The following is a 24,968-nucleotide window of genomic DNA, read 5'->3' on the forward strand; positions in this document are numbered from 1 at the left end:
CTGGTCTGAGTGGAACCTGTTCTGTTGTACCGTGCTGCAGCTCAGTTCCAGGGCCTTGGTAATCATCTTATAGCCTAGACCATCTTCATGTAGAGCAACAATTCCTTTTTTCAGATCCTCAGAGAGTCCTTTGCCATGTTGAACTTCCAGTGACCAGTATGAGAGAGTGAGAGCGATAACACCAAATTTAACACACCTGCTCCTCATTCACACCTGAGACCTTGTAACACTAACGAGTCATATGACACCGGGGAGGGAAAATGGCTAATTGGGCCCAATTTGGACTTTTTCCACTTAGGGGTATACTCACTTTCTCTTTCGTTCATTGACGGACACAGCAACTTTAATCTTGACCTTAGGGTTATATCACCACCTTCAGGAGAAGACTAAGCAGAACACATAAAAACAGCAAAGCTGTACAATACCGCCCAGGGGGCAGTCCTACTGGCTATAACCCCTCACTCTGCTAATGGTCCTTGGAATTTTTTCTTTTTTATGTGAAACCAGCACCCCTGGTTTCACAAGCCGAACAAGCCTGTAAGCAAATCTGTTTCCTCATGAAGGTTTGCCCCATCCGACTCTCGGGTGGAGGGTCGCCTTTGGAAGTTTGCAGTACAGTGGACCTTCCTCCTCCTGGGAACAGGGCTTAGGAATAGCCAGGACACTAATTGTGCAAGTGGGTTCTGGGTAGGGATGAGCCGAACACCCCCCGGTTCGGTTCGCACCAGAACTTGCGAACGACCCCCGCGTTCGGTACGAACGTTAGAACCCCATTGAAGTCTATGGGACTCGAACGTTCGAATTGGAAAGTGCTAATTTTAACGGCTAATATGCAAGATAGTGTCCTAAAAAGGGTTTGGGGACCTGCCTCCTGCCTCAGGGGACATGGGTCACTGCAAAAAAAAGTTTTAAAAACTGCCGTTTTGGCGGGAGCACTGATTTTAATGACGATTAAAGTGAAAAAAAAAAAGTGAAATATTCCTTTAAATATGGTGCCTGGGGGGTGTCTGTAGTATGCCTGTGAAGTGCCACGTGTTTCCCGTGTTTAGAACAGTCCCTGCACAAAATGACATTAAACGGAAATAACACCATTTAAAACTGCTTGCGGTTTTAATGTTATATCTGGTTCCTGCAATATGGATGAAAATCATTGAGAAAAATGGCATGGGTAGCCCTCCCTGCCCATTACCAGCCTATTTGGGTCTTGTACGCATATTAAGGGGAACCCCGTACCCATATTAAAAAAAGGAAATGCGTGTGGCCCCCAGGCCCTATATACTCAGAACAGCAGTATACAGGCGGTGCAAACAAGACAGGGACTGTGTAGGTTTGTTGTGTTAAGTTGAATCTGTTTGTCATTTTCAACCGGTACATTTTTAAAGTGTAGCTCCAGTCAAAAAAACTATCTTTAAGCTTTTTGGAAAACATAGGGAAGGGTTATCACCCCTGTATAATTTGTTTTGTCGTCCATCTTTTTTCATCTCACTTGCTGCTGTCTCCTTGCGTTTGCAAGTAGGAGATGTTTGTAAGTTGGATGTTTGAAAGTAGGGGCCTGCCCTATATTATAGCGGTATGTACTGGGTACAGAGCACGCAGACAGCACGCACTATCTCCTAACACTACTGACTGCAAGCTCTATTATTAACCACTTGTTAGCCCAATGTTTGCATAAAGTGAAAGATGAAGTTATGCTGAGTAAATGGATATCAAACATGTCACTCTTCAAAATTGCACATGCCCGTGGAATGGCGCCAACTTAAAAAATCCCCATAGGCGACGCTTTAATTTTTTTTTTACTGGTTACATGTTTTGAGTTGCAGAGGAGGTCTAGGACTAGAATTATTGCTCTCGCTCTAACATTCTCGGCGATACCTCACGTGTGTGGTACATGCGAGCACATGGGGACATGGGCGCTTTAATTTTTATTTTATTTTTTTATTGTTCATTTTACTTTATTTATTTTAGTTTGACATTTTTTTCCCCAAAAATATATTTTTGATCACTTTTATTCCTATTACAAGAAATGTAAACATCCCTTGTAATAGGAATATGGGGTGACAGGTCCTCTTTACAGTGAAATCTGGGGGGTCAATATGACCCCACATCTCACCTCTAGGCTGGGAAGCCTGAAATAAAAAATAAAAAAAAGATTCTGGCTTTGATCGTACTGGCGAGTTGGTAGAAGCACCGGAGGGCGGTGAGGGGTGGGGGGCGTCTATGACTGGGTATTTCAGGGTATCACCGAGTATGGCTGGGTATCTCTGAGTATGGCTGGGTATGGCAATTTATGGCAGGGTATTACAGAGTATTGGCGGGGTACTACAGAGTAATAGCAGGGTACTGCAGAGTATTGGGGGGTACTACAGAGTAATGGCAGGGTACTGCAGAGTGTTATGTACAGCCTTGAATTAAAAGACCTCTACGAAGTTGCATTCATCAATGTATATTTACTCAGAAAATCAATCTCCATACAGAGGATCACGTCACTTCCTTTCCAAAGGGAAAGTGATGAAAGTGATGATATTACAATTTGTAACAGCGTTTTTATAAGAAAATTATAACATTACAGTCTATGTGTGGGAAAGAGTGAAAATAGAAAATACACAATACATTCCAGGATAATCTATTTCATATTTCACATGGTCATTTTCGCCATAACACAATAACAATTTTAAAGGTCATTCTGACTTTTTGGTAAGTTATGTTATCAACAGGTATTTTCCATAAAAACATTTGAACATCATTTCTGGGAATAATCTCATGTGAAGCAAATAACAAGTAATAACAATAACAATAACAAGTGAATAACAAGATATGTGTTGCAATATTGAGAATACCCAAGAAGAATTAAAAAACATCATATAAAGAAATACATTCTTATATTGAAGGGGAACTCTGGGTTATATACAGATATGTGTTACATATGTCTTCATATCTTGACATCCCTCCTATGTTTATAATTCCTTGGTGGGTATTCCTCTTTAAACTTCCTCTATGGCTCTGGGTTGACCTCCAGGTATACGAGCCACCATCTCATGAGCAGTTCTAACTCTTGACCTTTGGGGCTCAAAAGAACCAGTGTTAGTACAAGCTTTCCAAATAGCGCAACAAGAAGTGGTAGTTACTTTAAAACAACATTTGAATAACATAGGTGCACATTTGATTATAAGGATTATAAGTACTATGATACAAACAATATATAGGATACCATGTAATATACCAGCAAACCAACCTCCAATGCCTGAAAACCAGTTGGCAGGATTAAGCCAGGAAGTCCAGTTTTCCCAGCTTCCTTCAACCCAAGCAGTTTCAGTATGCTCTTTCCGAAAATTGAGCTTAAGCTGTTGTACCTGGTCTACATGTGAAATGATAGCATCTTCTGCTTTAGTATCATTTCCAATGTAGTTACAACAGCCTGTTCCCACTATGGTGCATATTCCTCCCTGGCTCGCTGTAAGATAATCCAGCACCAGCCGGTGCTGCAACATCTCCTTTTTAACCATTTTTAGTTCAGTGGCAAGCATCACAAAGTTCATATCATACAATGCTGTAATATTATCGATCAAGTCAGCTAAATCAATGATGAAACTGAATGCCTTTTTGATACAACATCTATTTACCCATGGTATGGAGAATATTGGCTTTATCTCCCTGTCATGGGACTCTATATTAGTGCCAAGGTCCCTATTATAAATGTTATTAGTATTTTCCTCAACATTAACTAGGGGTACCTCAATGTTAGTCTCACCCTCCTTGTTCATGTCAGGATCTTCAACCTCATCATGATTCTCTTCCTCCCCCCCAGGTTCTGACTGAGAATCTAAATCTCTTTTTAAAAGATGTATGGGGATTTTACGGATTTGGGACTCCTTAAACTCATCGTTACTCATATACCAAGTGGCAGGTATTACTCTCCCAAAATAACAAACCCCCATAGAATTTAAAGGGATCCAATTATATGCTTTCTTCCCACATATAAAGTAATAACCTGGGGGAGCTGCACAATTTGAAATGGCTCCTCAGTATGTGGAATATGCTTCATAGGAGTGGGAACTGGTTTACCAATATTATGCATTTGACATGTTACACATTCCTGAACCTGCTTAACAGCATATGTGTGGAAACCTGGAGCCCACCAATGTTTTTTTACCGTCCGACACATCCCTCCTGTTGAGACATGGCAAGGCCCATGGCTCAAAGCAAACAGAGAAGGAAAAAGAGTCGGAGGGGCAACTAATTTCCCATGGAAACGCCATAATCCATCCTCTACACAGATCGCTCCTTTAGCGATCCAAGAAGATTTGTGAGGCGAGCTGTCTTGTAAGGCTGATAGTACCGCTAGATCAACTTGTAGATCCATTAATGTGAAACTAGAAACCAGGTTAGATGCATCATAGGAATGTATAACAGTTCTAGCCTGTTCGTCAGCTAAAGCATTCCCAATAGACACACTATCCTCCGCTCTGGTGTGGGCTTTGCACTTGATTACTGCAACTTTGAAGGGTAACTGTACTGCAGTAAGTAGTCTAACAATCAATTCTTTGTGTTGGATAGGAGTTCCTGCAGCTGTAAGATAACCTCTTTCCTGCCAAAGTTGTGCAAAACTGTGCAAGATACCCACAGCATAAGCTGAATCACTATAAATGTTCACAGTGTCACCTTCAGCAAGCTCTAAAGCCACACAAATAGCAGTAAGTTCAGCTGCCTGTGCTGATTTAGAATTTTGCAAGACTTCAGCATGCAATAGTTTACCTTCTCCGTTCACTACTGCACAGGCAGCTCGATTCAATCTATCAGGTCTTCTAAGGGATGAGCCATCTACAAATAGGTCAGCACACAGAGGCAGGCCTGAGATGGGTTCATCCAATAGGTCGGGTCTGGGTTTGGTCACTTCATCAATTGAGGTAGCACAATCATGTGCCAAGTATGAGTCCTCAATCTCCTCGGAGTCATCTTCTGGCAAGAAGGTGGCCGGATTCAAGGTCTGGCAACGTTGAATTTTTAGATTAGAAGCTGACAGCAAAATCAAGTGATAGTGGGTTATTCTCTGGACAGAAAAATGTTTAGTATAAGCACTGTTTAACATAGCTTCCAAGTCATGCGGACACATTAAGTATAAGTCATTTCCAAGTACAATGTCAGTAGTTTTTTCTACCAGCAGGGCAGCCGCCGCTACTGATTTTAGGCAACCAGGCAAACCTCTGGCTACACTGTCCAGTGGGTAACTGTAATACCCTACCGGGCGATGCCTGGCACAGAAATGTTGAGTTAGAACCCCATTGGCGTGTCCATTAACCTCCGTACAAAACAGATAAAAATCCTTGCTATAATCAGGCAAACCCAGACTCGGTACAGTTAGCAAGGATTGCTTTATCTGTTTAAACGCTTCCTTAACTGCTGGAGTTAACTCTTCTGTGGTAAATTTGTAATTGCTTTTCGTATGACCTTTCAACAAGTCTTGTAATGGACCTATTATAGTGGAATATTGTGGTAAAAATTGTCTACAATAGCCCACTAGTCCTAAAAATGCTCTTAATTGTTTTAAGGTTACAGGCATTTTTTGTTTAGCAATTACCTGTTTCCTTTTATCGGTGAGGTGTTTTATGCCATGAGAGATGCAGTGACCTAGGTATTGCACTTTCGTTTTAACCCATTGCACTTTCGTAGCATCTACTTTTTGTCCAATAGTGGCCAAAAAGTTCATTAGGGATATAGAATCTTCAGTACAGGCTTCCTCATCCGATGAGGCCAATAGAAGATCATCCACATACTGTATTAGGATGGACCCATGGAGCGGCTGCCACCCATCCAGTTTGTCCTTTAATGCCTGAGAAAAACAGCTAGGGGAGTCATGATATCCCATAGGTAACCGTGTCCAGGTTAGCTGTTTTTTCTCAAACGTGAAAGCTAGAAGCCATTGGTCCTCTGGATGAACAGGGACACTGAAGAATGCTGAAGCTAAATCAATTACTGTGAAATGAGTAGCAGAGGGAGGTATCGTTGCCAAAATTGTTGAAGGATTAGGTACCACTGGTACAGATGGAACAATCACTTTATTAACTGCACGTAAATCATGTACCAACCTCCACCTGCAACTCCCCTCACCAGCTTTCATGGGTTTTGGTACTGGATAAATAGGAGTGTTAGCCTGGCTCCTACAGGGGGTGAGTACCCCCTCCTGTAGTAGCTCTTCTATCACTGGCCTTATACCTTCTACTGAATCTGGGGATAAGGGGTATTGAGGTAGTCTAGGTACTGGCAGTGTTGGGTCTCTTTTTAGTCTTACCGGAGAAACTTGCATGAGGCCAGGCGTGTTAGCGCCAGTCACCCAAATGGAGGGGTTAATTTGTTGCTTTACTCCCTCTGGTATCCCCCCCTCCTTTTCCATTTCCCTCACTGATAAGGGCATGAACAGGAGATCAGCAGCCTCCTGCTCCATTCCACTGGGTATATCCACTATAGTTTTCCCTGGGGATAAAGCAATGGTCACTCCCATTTTTGACAGCAAATCTCTACCTACTAAATTACAGGGGGAATGTGGAGACAATACGAAGGAATGCTCTGTTGAATGTCCACCCAAAGTTACTCGCACAGGTTTAGTAACCTCTGCTGAGATAACATTATTACTCACCCCCACCAATGAGACTTTCTCATTAGAGAGCGGGAGGTCAAGGTCAAGGACATTCAAAAGGGATCTCGAAGCACCTGTGTCAATTAAGCTATACAGGTTAACGCCATTGATATTTATCATGATCATCGGCTCTTCACCTGAATCAATTTCAATAGCTGCCAATGCCTGGTACACTGTTTGGTCCTCCGTATTATCACCACATTCCGCCTCATCCTAGCGCCTCCAGCAATCCCGTGCCAGGTGACCCCCCACACCACACTTAAAGCAGGTGGGTGGAGCACGAAGCTGGGGAGCTGCAGGTCTAGGTATATTTGGAATGATCTGTTGATATCTGGATTGTATTTTAGGATTCCTGCGGGGCATTTCATTTTGTTTCCAATTAGTTAGTCTATTTTGGGGAACACCATAATTAGAAATGTATACTACACCTGAGGGTGGATAGGGAGGATCAGCTACAGGCATACCCTGAGGTGATACCTGCACCGTAGAAACTGGTATTCCTTTGGGCTCAGAGATCTTTTCTCTGACTTCGGGAGTTTGCACATTCATTATTTTAGATTTCTCTTTCTTCTCTATTTTATCCTTTCTCTTTTGGAGCACCTCATAGGCTGCTTGTGCTATATCAACCAAATCTGGGGCAGCCTTCTTTCTCCATCCTACAGTTCTAAGCTCTATTTCTTCTCTTATTTCAGGCAACATTCCTCCTACCAACACATTCACTAACTCAGGACGTTTCATATCAGCTTCATCATCAACCATCCAATCTGTGTGCTTCTGTATAGCATCCTTGAACCTATTCCAATAATCTAATACATCCTCACCTTTCTTTTGAACAACATCCATTAACACTCGCATATCTTGTCCCTTATCAATTGTAGTTGTAACCCAGTCTTTCAAAATCTCATTCAATCTATCAACAGCTTTTTCATATGCTTCCGCCCCATCTTCTTCTACCTTCAATACTCCCTCCTGACAGGCACCCTTCTTTTGAGCAAAAACCTTCCAGACATCCACATACTTCTCAGGTATTGCACAATCAATCAAGATCCACATATCTATATATGTGGCTTGCTGAGTCCTTTCCATCCACATCATTTTTCTATACCATTTCTTAGGGCATTTTTCCATGTTGGGCAATTCTGCTACAATAGCTCTTATTTCACTAGGCTTCCACTCGGACATAAACCTGGGCCATATTAGCTACATAGTGATCTCCCACTATCCCTCCTGGCAGGGCTACTTCCCTTAGGGGCATCTGCTCTAGTGGCTTTTCTTTTAATAGAGACCTAAGCAACTCTCTTGTTTCTCTTTTTCTTTCTGGAGTATGCAGTACCCCCAGAGTTGTTTTCTGTTTTGCTGCCTTTTGCCTTGTAGTTACTGGGCTATACTTTTGATTTATCTGTCTTAGGGGGCTATGTGATTGATCTACCTTTGTGAATTTTGCTAAAGCATTTGGCCTTGATGGAGTGTACTGCCAAATTTGTCCATCTTTATCAAATATTACCCCCTCACTTCTATCTAATGAAGATCCCAAACTACTCCTCCGCTGGGAAGTCCCTTGGGCTCCCTCTAGCCTTCGACTCCTTCCCTCCTGTGAGAAGCTGGAAACAGCTTGCTGCTGCTGAGGGGTAACCTGAAAAGGCGGGTAGGGAGCACTTTGTTCTCCCGTGTCTTCTTCCCTTTCCTCTACAGGATCAACTTCACCTATAGGGGCAGATGCTGCTCTAGATGCTACTTCTAAATCCCTTCTTGCAAACTCATACGGGGATGCCCAAGCATTGGGAAGCTCCTCTTCATCTTCCAGATGCAGAGCAGTTTTTTCAGTACACATTTTATAAGGGGGTGGCTTTAGATTCTTTCGGGACTCTTCTTCCCAAGCAGCCAAACATTCAATCCCCCCACAATCAGACATTTTGAAAAGTAAATTAAATAACGCATCAATTGTTGGGGTGTCAAATGCACCTTGTGGAGGCCACCATTTAGACGGGTCCTTTTTGTATTCCCTTTTTGTAATTTTACACCACTTTACATGATGCTTTAAAGCATCCGGCTCTCCACTTACCATCATCTTGATGATAGGAGCGCTTGGATGCAACTTTGATACATTTAACCCTGTTTTCTTTGCTATTTTTAATAATTTCTTTGCCCTTTTTTTTGTTAACCCAAAAGTATTCATTACCGGTAAAATATTTTTTCCAAGCAAATTTCCCATTTTCTTTATGTTTTTCCTGTTACCCCTTTCAGAAATGACAATAGTTTAGAGCTCCGGGACTGAGAGCTCTACTTTTTACTTCTTACGGCTGTGTACCAGCAGCCCAGTACATATATTGAGATATCTCACTTTGTTCTACTCTCAGAAGGACGTCTCCTTTCTGAGTGGTAATAGGCTAGTCTCTCTCAACTCCCTATTCCAGAGAACATACAGCAGGTCATTCACCCATTTGTGGCTATCCGCTGAAGGCAAACCTATCCGCCTTAGGACCACAAACGTTTCTCAAAAAATCACACAAAAAATTCAACATTCACCACCTTCTATTCACTCATAGAAATTGTGGCACCTGCCTCTTACACATCCCTTAATAACACAACTATATACATTGTCATTTCTGAGGGCAACAAAAAGAAACACAAGTACGTACATTTGCATGCATCAGCTATAATTGGTACCATTATTATTCTCAGTAATCATACATAGACAGAATGCATTGAAATCAAAAAGGAACGTGTTACCTTCTGTATTCTACAAGCCCCACCCGGCTCCTCAAAACCGCACAGAAAGATAGTACTTTATAATAATGAGAAATAAAATTTTTCTCACCTGAGGCCTCTTTGTTGTCCCTCCTGTTGCGGGTTGAGAGCCGGAGGTGGGGATGCAGACAAGAAGAACGTCAGGGTCACCAAATGTTATGTACAGCCTTGAATTAAAAGACCTCTACGAAGTTGCATTCATCAATGTATATTTACTCAGAAAATCAATCTCCATACAGAGGATCACGTCACTTCCTTTCCAAAGGGAAAGTGATGAAAGTGATGATATTACAATTTGTAACAGCGTTTTTATAAGAAAATTATAACATTACAGTCTATGTGTGGGAAAGAGTGAAAATAGAAAATACACAATACATTCCAGGATAATCTATTTCATATTTCACATGGTCATTTTCGCCATAAAACAATAACAATTTTAAAGGTCATTCTGACTTTTTGGTAAGTTATGTTATCAACAGGTATTTTCCATAAAAACATTTGAACATCATTTCTGGGAATAATCTCATGTGAAGCAAATAACAAGTAATAACAATAACAATAACAAGTGAATAACAAGATATGTGTTGCAATATTGAGAATACCCAAGAAGAATTAAAAAACATCATATAAAGAAATACATTCTTATATTGAAGGGGAACTCTGGGTTATATACAGATATGTGTTACATATGTCTTCATATCTTGACAAGAGTAATGGCGGGTACTGCAGAGTAATGGCGGGTACTGCAGAGTAATGGCGGGTACTGCAGAGTAATGGCGGGTACTGCAGAGTATTGGGGGGTACTGCAGAGTAATGGGGGTTACTGCAGAGTAATGGGGGTTACTGCAGAGTAATGGCAGGGTACTGCACTACAGAGTAATGGCAGGGTACTACAGAGTAATGGCAGGGTACTGCAGAGTATTGGGGGTACTGCAGAGTAATGGCGGGTACTGCAGAGTAATGGCGGGTACTGCAGAGTAATGGCGGGTACTGCAGAGTAATGGCGGGTACTGCAGAGTATTGGGGGGTACTGCAGAGTAATGGGGGGTACTGCAGAGTAATGGCGGGTACTGCAGAGTAATGGCGGGTACTGCAGAGTATTGGGGGGTACTGCAGAGTAATGGGGGTTACTGCAGAGTAATGGCAGGGTACTGCACTGCAGAGTAATGGCGGGGTACTGCAGAGTAATGGCAGGGTACTGCAGAGTATGCACTGGTATTGCAGAGTATTGGCAGGGAATTGAGGGGTTAAATTTGGTGAGCAGCGATGTGGGCACTGCAGATGCAGCCCACATCGCTGCTGACACCGATCTCTTTCCCCTCCGCTGTACCGATCGGTACAGAGAGGGGAGGGAGGAACAGGCGTCATAACATGACGCCGGTTTGTTTCCAAGTGATCACTCCATCATTTGACGGAGCAATCACGTGGTAAACGGCCGCTATGAGCGGCCGTTTACCGTGATCCGTGATGCAACCCGGTGGTCACGGATGCTCTCGAGTGTGCACACCTCGGGGCACGCGAGAGCAGAATTCTGGGAGGCCGTTAATTAACGGCCTCTCAGAGTTAAACAACCCCCCTGAAGCCGTTAATCGGCAATGGGCAGTTGTTAAGTGGTTAAAGCTAGATCACTAGCTATATAGGTGAGGTGAATATAGTGGTGTATACTGCAGTCAGGGCACAGACAACAACCACTACACAGCAGCAAGATAGGAAATCAGCCAAAAACGATTGGTGTGTACTGTGTTGAAGGTACACAGAACACCCACTGCTTCAGATGCTAAGTAACACACTACAGGAGGCCGCCTCAAAGGCGGCCTTATATAGTGTGGGGCGTGCACTACACAGCCTGAGCTATGATTGGCCACAGGCAGGATGCCTGTGGCCAATCATGGCTCTCCTCGCTGCCGGCGCTGCGATTGGCCAAGCATGCGGGGTCACAGTGCATGCTTGGCCAATCATGGGGCAGCAATGCACTGCGCCACCGCAGTGCATTGTGGTCCGCGCGCGCGTCACTCGAATTTTGACGCGAACGGCCCAAACGTTCGGAATTCGCCGAACGGCCGAACAGCCAGTGTTCGAGTCGAACGTACGTTCGACTCGAACACGAAGCTCATCCCTAGTTCTGGGCTTTTGTCATGACAGGACCAGGATTATGGGTTCCAAAACAGAGAAATTCTGGGCTAGATAAGAGCAAACTAAACTAAAAATAAAATAAAAATAAAGAGCTGCAGCAAACACCATCAAAATATCACTATGGTAAAAGTAAATTATAAATAAATTGCTGAGCTGCAAAAGATACATTTCATATAATCAAATGTTACAGTGTATAAATATTAAAATGTCCAAATTGAAATTAATCAAAAAAAAGTGTACATACAGTATATAATTCAGTGAGCAAAACAATGGTGAAAAGACATTATAATAAAGATTTAAAAAATTAAAACACTTCAGGCCAATTCAAAAGCAAATACAGATGCCCATCAACTTTCAGCTGTTTGAAGAAATAAATCTGTAAGTGAGGGTCCTTACCAAGGAGTGGGCTCCCTTGCAAGCGGAGTCACAATCGCATGCAGATTCAGCCCTCTGCAGGACGGATGGATCTCTGATGCTTCAAGTCTGGCCAGCCACTTCCGCAAGTAGACAAGGAGACCCGACAGCAGAGGGCAGTGTGAAGATGAGCTGGTGGATAGGCTCGTCAGTCCATCATATGTTCGGCATCTTCAGCTGATAGACAAAAAGTCGCTTCAGCAAGAGGCGCCAAACGCAAAAGTGCGGCCAGTGAATCCACTAATCTAAAAAAGATGCACCCGGGCTCAGGGCCATGAGTGTAAGAGGGATAAACATAAACATAAATTATGGGCTCAACCCTCCCAAGGAGTCCAGGTGTGCAAGGGAAAAACAAGAGGAGTGCATGTGTGCACTGGGATAAAGAGAGACCCAAGCCTGGGACCAGAGCAGCAAGGGACTGCTAGCTATGTGAACAGTGTCAGTAAGAAAAGGGTCTGCATGTGTAAGCCAGGATGCTGAATCTATCATTATTTGGTGTTGATGGTGAAAGCCCACTGTGAGGTAAACCCTTTGATTTTTTTTTTTTCTGGAACTTTGAATTCTCTTTAATACAAGTGAGCCAACAAGCCCTTAAATTAACATTTCTGATGTGGAGTGTACTCGCTAGTGGGTGCTACACTTGAGCTACTCAACCCCAAACTTTTATATTTAATGCCTATAATACAAGGTCTATTTATAAATGTTTTTAAGCAAGATTTACACCATTTCTGCTACACACTTTCCCATTGGATTAAACTAGTACAATGTGTGAATCCTAGGAGTCATTTGAATCTTGTGTGAAAATATTTATAAATAGACCCTTTTTATATGCAGGTGGACTACAGGGCACAACAATGGGACTACCCCTTCACATATCCCAGAAGGTTGCATTCGTAGAACATATAGTGGCTGTGGGTGGAGCTGCACACATAATCAGAGGGCGGGGCTGTCTAAACTTGGAGGAGAAAGTCGCCAAAGATCTATACCTAGACCAAAGACCTGGAAGCCAAGGAGACCCTGGAAATCCTCTGGCGTGTAGAAGCCACCTACCCAGCAACCAGATTATTTACATAAACATCAATACTTTAAGATAGCAATACCAATAAGGACCTTTCAAATCCTGTGCTATACCCTTAACTATATGAACCTCAAAGAGACAGCTGGCCAAGAGGACCAAGATGGAAGTGTGGAAACTGCAGCAGATTACAGCAGGAAAATACTGGATGTGCTGGACAGATAAGTATTTGAAGCCAGGGCAATTCTTAACAACGGGTGCTTAAATAAAAAACATGGGGGTTAAATGAAGTTCCTCTTGAATTTAAACTTTCATTAACCACTTGTCGACTGCCTCACATTGATATTCGATGGCAGAAAGGCTTGTACAGATAAACTAACGTACCTGTATGTTGCCCTTCAAGAGGCGGCAGGTCGCGATTGTCTCACAGGGAGGAAGAACGGGGAGATGCTAATGTAAACAAGCATCTCCCCGTTCTGCCTAGTAACAGTGTCACTGATCTCTGCTCCCTGTGATCAGGAGCAGAGATCAGTGACGTGTCCCACATAGCCACACCCCCCCATAGTTAGAAACACTCCCCAGGGCACACTTAACCCATACACTGCCCCTAGTGGTTAACCCCATTTGTATAGCACTGATTGCTGTATAAATGACAATGGTCCCACAAATGTGTCAAAAATGTCCGATGTCTTTGCGATAATGTTGCAGTCATGCAGTCACTGATCACCGCCATTAATAGTAAAAAAATAATAATAATAAAATGAAAAAAATTTCATAAAACTTTTGCGCAAACCAATCAATAAACGTTTATTGCAATTTTTTTATACCAAAAATATGTAGTAGAATGTAGAAGAATACATATCAGCCTAAACTGAGGAAAAAAACTTTTTTTATATATATTTTTGGGGGATATTTATTATAGCAAAATGTAAAAAATAATGCATTTTTTTTTCAAAATTGTCATTAAAATTTTGTTTATAGCGTAAAAAATAAAAACCGCAGGGGTGATCAAATACCACCAAAAGAAAGCTCTATTTGTGGGGAAAAAAAAAGGGCATCAATCTTGTTTGGGAGCCACGTCGCATGACCGCGGAATTGTCAGTTAAAGCGACGCAGTGCGAAACGCACAAAGTGCTCTGGTCAGGAAGGGGGTAAATTCTTCCGGGGTGCTGTGGTTAAGTCATGAACCATCACCGTTTAAAAGTGTATAACCAACAATCTTAGGCCTCATTCGCGCAGCAAGTATCTTTGAGAAAACTGCAGTTGGGAGCCTAAATGTGCACAGATATCTGCAGCTGGGAAGCCATACATAGCAGTGACAGGCTGACAGTTGCCATAGCTGTCTGCTGGTGTTTAGAAGAAATCAAACATGGAGCCATTACTTGCAATTTGGGGTGGGTGATCTCTATTGATACAAGCTGCTTGGCGATCATCTGTTCCTAGCTGCAGGTAATCGCTTCATTTGCCAATACACGTGAACACCAGTGTACAGGTACGGACGATTACGGATGCTATCAGCCTGTCATTACTTTGTACAGGCTTCACGGCCATGACTGTCTGCACACACCTGGACTCCTGGCCGCAGTTTTTCATGAGATATGATTTGGCCATGTGATTAGAACCTTTAGTCTTTAAGACTCAAGCACCATTCAAGGGAAACACTATCCACTCACAAATTAGCTGACATTACCCCCATAAAGGATAAACGATACTAAAGAGAATGGCCTGCTAAATGCAGCTTTCTGTTTTAAATAATAATAGTACAAGTTCTCAGTGACAGCTTCATATAAGGGTCAAAGTACTTAATTATTGGATGTTGATTTCCCTGTCAAAGGGTCCGTCACCAATTTACAGATCAGCCACAGCAGACAGACTTCACCTTGAAAGAATAAAATGAAAGTCATCAGACCAGCCCAGAAGCCTAGCCATCTCGTATAATATAATGCAAACTGAAGTAAAATTGTTAAAGTTCTATAGTCGCTAGACATGTGCATTCGTTTTCGTCCGAATGCATTTTCGTCCGAATTTCAGCTATTTTCGTTTTGACAAACGATAACGAAAGCACAAAATCCGAAAAACGAAAGATCCGACATAAATAAATGCTTTATTTTCGTTTTCATTGTTACAAAAGTTTGATATAGAATAGGAGATTCGACATGACTCTGACAACAATCTGTGTCTATAGAACCTGTGGTCGAATGTGCTTAACCACTTGCCGACCGCCGCACGACGATGTACGTCGACAGAATGGCACGGGCAGGCATATGGGCGTACCTGTACGTCCCTGCCTTCCCGCGGGTGGGGGGCCCGATCGGGCCCCCCCCCCCCGGTGCCTGCGGCGGTCGGTATTCGTTCGGGAGCGATCCGGGATGAGGGGGCGGCCATTCATTCATGGCCACCCCCTCGCGATCGCTCCCGACGAATGGAAATCCTTCGTGACATCACTTCCTCTCCTGTAATGTAAACACAGGAGAGGAAGTGAGAGGAAGTGATTAAGGAAGTTAAAGGTTTAACCCCGTGATCACCCCCCGTCGCCAGTGTCACTAAGGCTGGGTTCACATTGCAGCGGTTTATGAGAACGGATGTGATTCACACCGCACTGCAGTGCAAATCACATCCGATCTCTGCGATTCGAGTTCAGCCATTCGCCGCACCCGCCGCAAATTCGCACGGGACCCTTTTTTTGGTCCGCAGCAGAATCGGATCGCATGGGTGTTCACACCATGCGATCCGAGTTTGCAGATCGCACTGCGATATGCGAACTGATCTGGGGGTGTCATTAACATTTCACTGACACTCCCAGCAGTTCGCATAGGGCAGTGTGAACTGCCGCCGGGAGGCATGCGATGCGGGAACCCGGCGCGGATTTGTGGCGTTCCCGCATCGCTCCAGTGTGAACCCAGCCTAATAAGCGATCGTTTTTCTGATCGCTGTATTAGTGTCACAGGTGACGCTAGTTAGGCAGGTAGGTATTTAGGTTCGCCGCAGCTTTTTATAGCGCCAGGGACCCCCATCTACTACCGCATAAAGCCCCCTGATTGCCCCCTAGTTAACCCTTTCACCAGTGATCACCATATAACTGTTACAGGTGACGCTGGTTGGTTAGTTATTTTTTTATAGTTTCAGGGCACCCGCCATTTATTACCTAATAAAGGTTTAACCCCCTGATCACCCGGCGGGTGTCATTTGTGACTGTAATAACTGTTAGGGCAGTTAGGGTTAGCCCCCTTTAGTTCTAAGGTACCCCCCTAACCCACCCAATAAAGGTTTAACCCCGTGATCACCCCCCGTCGCCAGTGTCACTAAGGCTGGGTTCACATTGCAGCGGTTTATGAGAACGGATGTGATTCGCACCGCACTGCAGTGCAAATCACATCCGATCTCTGTGCGATTCGAGTTCAGCCATACAGATAGTATGGCTGAATTCGCGTTGCACCCGCCGCACCCGCCGCAAACTCGCACGGGACCCTTTTTTTGGTCCGCAGCAGAATCGGATCGCATGGGTGTTCACACCATGCGATCCGAGTTTGCAGATCGCACTGCGATATGCGAACTGATCTGGGGGTGTCATTAACATTTCACTGACACTCCCAGCAGTTCGCATAGGGCAGTGTGAACTGCCGCCGGGAGGCATGCTATGCGGGAACCCGCCGCGGATTCGTGGCGTTCCCGCATCGCTCCAGTGTGAACCCAGCCTAATAAGCGATCGTTTTTCTGATCGCTGTATTAGTGTCACAGGTGACGCTAGTTAGGCAGGTAGGTATTTAGGTTCGCCGCAGCTTTTTATAGCGCCAGGGACCCCCATATACTACCGCATAAAGCCCCCTGATTGCCCCCTAGTTAACCCTTTCACCAGTGATCACCATATAACTGTTACAGGTGACGCTGGTTGGTTAGTTATTTTTTTATAGTTTCAGGGCACCCGCCATTTATTACCTAGTCTCACTAGTGTACCCCTAAATTTAGGGGTGTCTACTTGCCAAAATGGGGTCATTTGGGGGGGGGGGTTTGTGCCATCTTGGCATTTTATGGCCTTCAAAACTGTAACGCACTTAGAAAGCCTGAAGGCGGTGCTTGGTTTTCGGGGCCCCGTACGTGGCTAGGCTCCCAAAAAGTCCCACATATGTGGTATCCCCGTACTCAGGAGAAGCAGCAGAATTTATTTTGGGGTGTCATTTCACATATGCCCATGGCATGCGTGAGCAATATATCATTTAGTGACAACTTTGTGAAAAAAAAAAAGTTTGTAATTTTCCCGCAACTTGTGGCAAAATATAAAATATTCCATGGACTCAACATGCCTCTCAGCAAATAGCTTGGGGTGTCTACTTTCTAAAATGGGGTCATTTGTGGGGGTTTTGTGCCATCTTGGCATTTTATGGCCTTCAAAACTGTAATAGGTAGTGAGGAGTGAAGTCAAATATTTACGCCCTTAGAAAACCTGAAGGCGGTTCTTGGATTTCGGGGCCCCGTACGCGGCTAGGCTCCAAAAAAATCCCACACATGTGGTATCCCCGTACTCAGGAGAAGCAGCAGAATTTATTTTGGGGTGTCATTTCACATATGCCCATGGCATGCGTGAGCAATATATCATTTAGTGACAACTTTGTGAAAAAAATTTTTAAAAAAATTAAAGTTTGTAATTTTCCCGCAACTTGTGGCAAAATATAAAATATTCCATGGACTCAACATGCCTCTCAGCAAATAGCTTGGGGTGTCTACTTTCTAAAATGGGGTCATTTGTGGGGATTTTGTGCCATCTTGGCATTTTATGGCCTTCAAAACTGTAATAGGTAGTGAGAAGTGAAATCAAAAATTTACGCCCTTAGAAAGCCTGAAGGCGGTGCTTGGTTTTCGGGGCCCCGTACGCGGCTAGGCTCCCAAAAAGTCCCACATATGTGGTATCCCCGTACTCAGGAGAAGCAGCAGAATTTATTTTGGGGTGTCATTTCACATATGCCCATAGCATGTGTGAGCAATATATCATTTAGTGACAACTTTGTGTAAAAAAAAAAAAAAAAATTTTTGTCATTATTCAATCGCTTGAGGCAAAAAAATAAAATATTCAATGGGCTCAACATGCCACTTATAAATTTCCTTAGGGGGTCTACTTTCCAAAATGGGGTCATTTGGGGGGGTTTTGTACTGCCCTGCCATTTTAGCACCTCAAGAAATGAGATAGGCAGTCGTAAACTAAAACCTGCGTAAATTCCAGAAAACGTACCTTAGTTTGTAGATGTGACAACTTTTGCGCAAACCAATAAATATACAGTTATTGACTTTTTTTTTACCAAAGACATGTGGCTGAATACATTTTGGCCTAAATGTATGACTAAAATTGAGTTTATCGGATTTTTCTAATAACAAAAAGTAGAAAATATAATTTTTTTTCAAAATTTGCCGTCTTTTTACGTTTATATCGCAAAAAATAAAAATCGCAGAGTCAGTCAAATACCTTTAAAAGAAAGCTCTATTTATGGGAAGAAAAGGACGCAAATTTCGTTTGGGTACAACATTGCATGACCGCGCAATTACCATTTAAAGCAGCGCAGTGCCAAAGTGTAAAAAGACCTCTGGTCATTTACCAGCAAAATGGTCCGGTCTGAAAGTGGTTAACCTTACCTCTATTAGTCCAAGATTATATAGAGAAAATATTCGACAGAGAAAAAAGATTTGACAGAGAGAAAAGATTCTGCAAGTTACTGTCCTAAAAAGTGTTTGGGGACCCGGGTCCTGCCCCAGGGGACATGTATCAATGCAAAAAAAAGTTTTAAAAACGGCCGTTTTTTCGGGAGCAGTGATTTTAATAATGATTAAAGTGAAACAATAAAAGTGTAATATTCCTTTAAATTTCGTAGGGGGTTGTCCATAGTATGCCTGTGAAGGGGCGCATGTTTACCGTGCTTAGAATTGTCCCTGCACAAAGTGTCATTTATGCAGGAAAAAAAGTCCTTTAAAATCACTCGCAGCTATTATGAATTGTCGGCTCCGTAATACAGAGAACACTCATTGAAAGTCATTGATAAAAAAATAAATAAATAAATAAATAAAAAAGCGTGGGGGTCCCCCAAATTCAATTACCAGGCCCTTCAGGTCTGGTATGGATATTAAGGGGAACCCTGCCTCAAATTTAAGAAAAAATTTGACGTGGGGTTCCCCCTAAATATCCATAACCAGACCCTTCAGGTCTGGTATGGATATTAAGGGGAACCCCGCATCAAATTTAAAAAAAAATTGACGTGGGTTTCCCCCTAAAAATCCATACCAGACCCTTTATCCGAGCACGCAACCTGGCAGGCCGCAGGAAAAGAGGGGGGGCGAGAGAGCGGCCCCCCCTCCCTCCTGAACCGTACCAGGCCACATGCCCTCAACATTGGGAGGATGCTTTGGGGGTCTGTGACCCCTCAAAGCACCTTGTCCCCATGTTGATGAGGACAAGGGCCTCATCCCCACAACCCTGGCCGGTGGTTGTGGAGGTCTGCGGGCGGGGGGCTTATCAGAATCTGGAAGCCCCCTTTAACAAGGGGACCCCCAGATCCCGGCCCCCCCCTGTTTGAAATGGTAAGGGGGTACAAAAGTACCCCTACCATTTCACAAAGAAAGTGTAAAAAATGACCCGCACCCCTCTGATGTAACACAGGCAGGTTTCCGTTACATCAGAGGGGGGAGGGGTCACCCATACGTCACGGGGAACCCCGGGTTTCCCCTTGCGTCAGAGGGGGGCGGGGTCAGGTGACGGGTGGCCCCGCCCTCCGTATATAAGAAACGTCAGCCGCCGGAAAGCCTGCAGTGTCTCTGTGGAGGAGACAGAAGAAGGATGTATTTGCTGCGCTGGATGAGATGAGACATCGCTGGAGAGATGACCGTCCGTCGCTGGATAGCAAGAGTGGATTACCGCCGCTGGAATCTTTTTTTTATTTTTATTTTTTTAATAAAGGAATTTTTCAAAAGTGTGTTTGTTTTATTTAACCATTTTTTACACTTTCTTTGTGAAATGGTAGGGGTACTTTTGTACCCCCTTACCATTTCAAACAGGGGGGGGGCGGGATCTGGGGGTCCCCTTGTTAAAGGGGGCTTCCAGATTCTGATAAGCCCCCTGCCCGCAGACCTCCACAACCACCGGCCAGGGTTGTGGGGATGAGGCCCTTGTCCTCATCAACATGGGGACAAGGTGCTTTGAGGGGTCACGGACCCCCAAAGCATCCTCCCAATGTTGAGGGCATGTGGCCTGGTACGGTTCAGGAGGGAGGGGGGCCGCTCTCTCGTCCCCCCCTCTTTTCCTGCGGCCTGCCAGGTTTGCATGCTCGGATAAAGGGTCTGGTATGGATTTTTAGGGGGAACCCCACGTCAATTTTTTTTTTAATTTGATGCGGGGTTCCCCTTAATATCCACACCAGACCTGAAGGGTCTGGTTATGGATATTTAGGGGGAACCCCACGTCAAATTTTTTCTTAAATTTGAGGCAGGGTTCCCCTTAATATCCATACCAGACCTGAAGGGCCTGGTAATTGAATTTGGGGGACCCCCACGCTTTTTATTTATTTATTTATTTATTTTTTTATCAATGACTTTCAATGAGTGTTCTCTGTATTATGGAGCCGACAATTCATAATAGCTGTGATTTTAAAGGACTTTTTTTCCTGCATAAATGACACTTTGTGCAGGGACAATTCTAAGCACGGGAAACATGCGCCCCTTCACAGGCATACTATAGACAACCCCCCCCCCCCCCCTACGAAATTTAAAGGAATATATACATTTATATTGTTTCACTTTAATCATTATTAAAATCACTGCTCCCGAAAAAATGGCCGTTTTTAAAACTTTTTTTTGCATTGATACATGTCCCCTGGGGCAGGACCCGGGTCCCCAAACACTTTTTAGGACAGTAACTTGCAAATTAGCCTTTAAAATTAGCACTTTAGATTTTGAACGTTGGAGTCCCATAGACTTTAATAGGGTTCTAAAGTATGCTATATAGTTAGCTCCGTCGAATCTTCTTTATACATTCGACAGACACCATAAGCCTTCCAAGACAGATTCGACCGTAATTCATGTGGATTTTCGGACGAATGCAATTTTTGAACGAAAAACGAAATAAATAAAAACAAATTTTGGGAGTAACTAAATAAATTAAGTTTTCGGACGAAAACGAAATTCCGAAACGAAATATTTTACTCTGCACATGTCTAATAGTCGCAGCATATACTTTCATTTTATAACATCAGCATTGTAATAACAATACATACAATAGTTATTTTTGGCAATAGAATATAAACGTATTTGAAAAAAATCTCCTTTCATGTTATGAGAGCTTCCTGCCTGCTCTTTCCACATCTTTTTGGATTCCCTGCATGCTTTGCAGCATCTCCTCTGCTGTTTATGTTCCATTTCTAAAGACTATAAATCCCATGGTACATTGCTGCCTGCAAGCAGTGATACCTGTACTGACTCCACCTCCTGAGACTCCACCTCTCAGCACCTCTCTAATTCAGAAGGCAGGCTCTGTGAAATGTGTGACACAGCAGTGCCTGCTCACAGAACAAGGTGACTACATATCACAGAAATCAAGGAACTAAATGCATGGGGATATTCACAAAGTAATTTTACAAACTTCACAAACTTTCAGATTAATAGGAGTAGGCTATAGGGATGGGCAAACGGTTTGACCCAAGCATAAGTTCGGGCTGAACTTTCGTTGGGATAATCGGCGAACATCCGAACAAACAGGTCATTCGACTGTTTGTTCGCCTCCCTCCCTGAACCGACCACAATGCATTGTGGCACTGAACAGTGCATTGTAAGCCCTGATTGGCTGAAGTGTCAGTTTAGGGATAGTGTGCGTATAGTGAGGAGGACCATCATAAAGCTTTGCATAGTGTGCAGCTAGAGTAGGGACAGCTCAGATAGTTTCACTGTAGTGTAGTGAGACCGTGTCAGTAATCTTTACATTAGTGGATAGCTAGAGTAGGGACAGTTCAGATAACATCAGTGTAGTGATGGTTTAACACCGTATATTTGATTGCGTTACTTCCAGTTTAACGCCATTTATTTCTGTGTGCGTTACTGCCAGTTTAACGCCATATTGTTTTTTGTGTGTTACTGCTAGTTTAATGGCATATAGTTCTGTGTGCGTTACTGCCAGTTTAACACCATATAGTTTTGTGTGTTACTGCCAGTTTAACACCATTTACTTCTGTGTGCATTACTGCAAGTTTAACATCATTTACTTCTGTGTGTCATACTGTAAGTTTAATGCCATATAGTTCTGTGTGTCACTGTACGTTTGGGGCATTATATTGCAGTATATTATAGTGTATATGTGGAGTGTGTTTGTTTAGTGTGAGTACTCAAATTTCCACTTCTTTTTTACATTTGCTTATAAGCACTGCCCTCTCTCTCCCTATAATGTCTGGGAGAACAACAAGGAGAGGCAGAAGTGGTGGTCAATCCTCAGGCAGGGCATCATTTCCTCTGTTTAGTGAGTTTTCCTGTGCTATCCAGCCACAACATGCAGAGGAGGTGGTGGACTGGCTTACTAAACCTCTGTCACGCAAGCAGAGACAAGTGTGCAGTCCCCTGCAGTTGCCAGAGGGGATAAACGTGCCTCCTTTTCCATGTCTATTCCTGCCATAGCCCCAACATCAGCCATGGAGGAGTCAGCTGAGTTATTTGACCATAGCGTCAGCCACTTGCTACTTGATGATGCCCAGCCATTACTGGATTCAGATGTTGGTAGAACATGTCTGTCCACAGACTCCGTGGACTGTTTGACTTTTATAAAAATGAATCAATCCTGGATTACCAGCTATGATGCCCCTGATGCCAATGTCACTGATTAAGTCTTTTTGGAATGTGGAATCTCTGCAGGACTTTGAGGCTACCTAGCTTTGAGGGTGTTCAATCAATTAATCTGGAAGTATGTTTTGCTATAGGTTTCATTGGCATAAATAACACCCAAAGACCAATTTTTCAGCACCTATTTGACAGGTGCATATCATTGCAATTTTTTACAAGACCAATTCTTGCTTTCATCAAGAGTACCTCTATAGATTTACGGTGGAAAGGCAGCCAAAGACCAATTTTTCTGCACCTTTTACTTCTATCTAAAGTCAAAGTGACAATAGAATATATCCAAAAAAATCTCTAATCTTGTTCCCAGTGCACATTTTATTTTGACTTTATAAATGCAATTATTGCTGCAGCAGATTCTAGATATGGTACGGATCTGCCACTTTACAAGTAGACTAAGGGGACCCCCCTGGCACTATATTGGAAGGAATTTTTCATTTTTATGCTTTCACTTTAAAAATCAAAAAAATCACAGCTCATTTAAAAATTAAGTTTTTCACAAACTCTTTATTGATACATGTCCCCCAGGGCAGGACCCGGACTCCTATAACCATTGTATGCCCAATTACTTGCATAAAACACTTCAAAATGGGCACTTTTGATGTTGGGGTCCCATTGACTTTAATGGGGTTTGTTATTCAGGTCTGAACTTTTGCGGTGTTTGTAAGTTCTGGTGCAAACCAAACAGGGGTCCATTCAGCCCATCCCTAGTAGGCTATAATAATTGAAGTACAATATAGAAATTAATATATGATTTTACGAAAGAAAGAAAGAGGTGAGGTGGGAATGAAAATGACATGGAGTAACTTATTTTCTGACCCTAACAATATTTATGATTATATCCTACACATAGAGTTGGGTGAACGGTTTGGGCCAAGCAAAGGTTTGGATCGAACATCGCCTGTTTGCAAGTTCAGCAAACACCCAAATGTGCAGGTTGTTTGGCTGGTGTTCACCCCGCCGAACGTCCTACAATGCACTGCACACTGCATTCAAAGCTTTGCCCAATCAGGGCACAGTGAATAGCTAAGGAGCAGGAAGCTGGGCTTGGGTCATTAGCCGTCAATGGGCTTCCCCTCTGACAGCTGAATAAAAATAAAAAAAAGCATTGCCAGCAATAAAAAAATTAAATAAAAAATGACGAACCATACTAGTGAATGCAGGGTCAGGGACATCACAAGGGGGCAGTGCCACCAGATGGCCCCACCCTTACCTATATAAGAACTGTCAAACGGCAAGCCAGCCATCCAGCAGTTTGCCTTAGTTACATAGTTACATAGTTGGTGAGATTAAAAAAAGACACAAGTCCAGCAAGTCCAACTATGTGTGTGATTATATGTCAGTATTACATTGTATATCCCTGTAGGTTGTGGCCGCTCAGGTGCTTATCTATTCGTTTTTTGAAACTATCGAGGCTCCCCGCTGATTGAACATCCTTGCCGCTCTTACATAAAGAACCCTCTATGTAGTTTAAGGTTAAACTTCTTTTCCTCCTGATTTTAATGAGTGGCCACATGTCTTGTTAAACTCCCTTCCACAAAAAAGTTTTATCCCTATTGTGGGGTCACCATTACGGTATTTGTAAATTTAAATCATATCCCCTCCTAACCTTTCCTCATAACTAACATCCTCCAGACCCTTTATTAGCTTTTTTGCCCTTATTTGTACTTGCTCCAGTACATTCTTCCCGAGGACTGATGCCCAGAACTGGACAGCATACTCTAGGTGTGGCCAGACCAGAGTCTTGTAGAGCAGGAGAATTATTGTTTTATCTCTGGAGTTGATCCCCCTATTTTCTGTTTGCTTTGTTAGCAGCAGCTTGGCATTGTATGCTATTGCTGAGTCTACTAGGACCCCCAGAGGTTCCCCCCCAGGTCCTTTTCCACCCTATATTCCCCCAGAGGTTCCCCCAGAGTTGACTGCGGTGAGTTTTTTTTTTTTTTGGACCGGTAGGGCAGTGGGCATCATTATTGACAATGGGATTGTCAATTGGATTCGCATCGGGAAACAGTTTTTTTTTTTTTTTAATAAAGGAATTGTCAAAAACTATTTTTTTTTTTACAGGCAGACTAAGGGGGCTCCCCAGACACTATATTCAAAGGACTTTTTCTTCTTTTTGCACTTTAAGCATCATTAAAATTACTGTTCCTGTAAAAATTATCTTTTAGAAAAAAA

The sequence above is a fragment of the Lithobates pipiens genome, unplaced genomic scaffold (assembly GCF_037356315.1).
Source record: "Lithobates pipiens isolate NorthernLeopardFrog02 unplaced genomic scaffold, aLitPip1_a1.2 Scaffold_16, whole genome shotgun sequence".
Taxonomy (NCBI): Eukaryota; Metazoa; Chordata; class Amphibia; order Anura; family Ranidae; genus Lithobates; species Lithobates pipiens.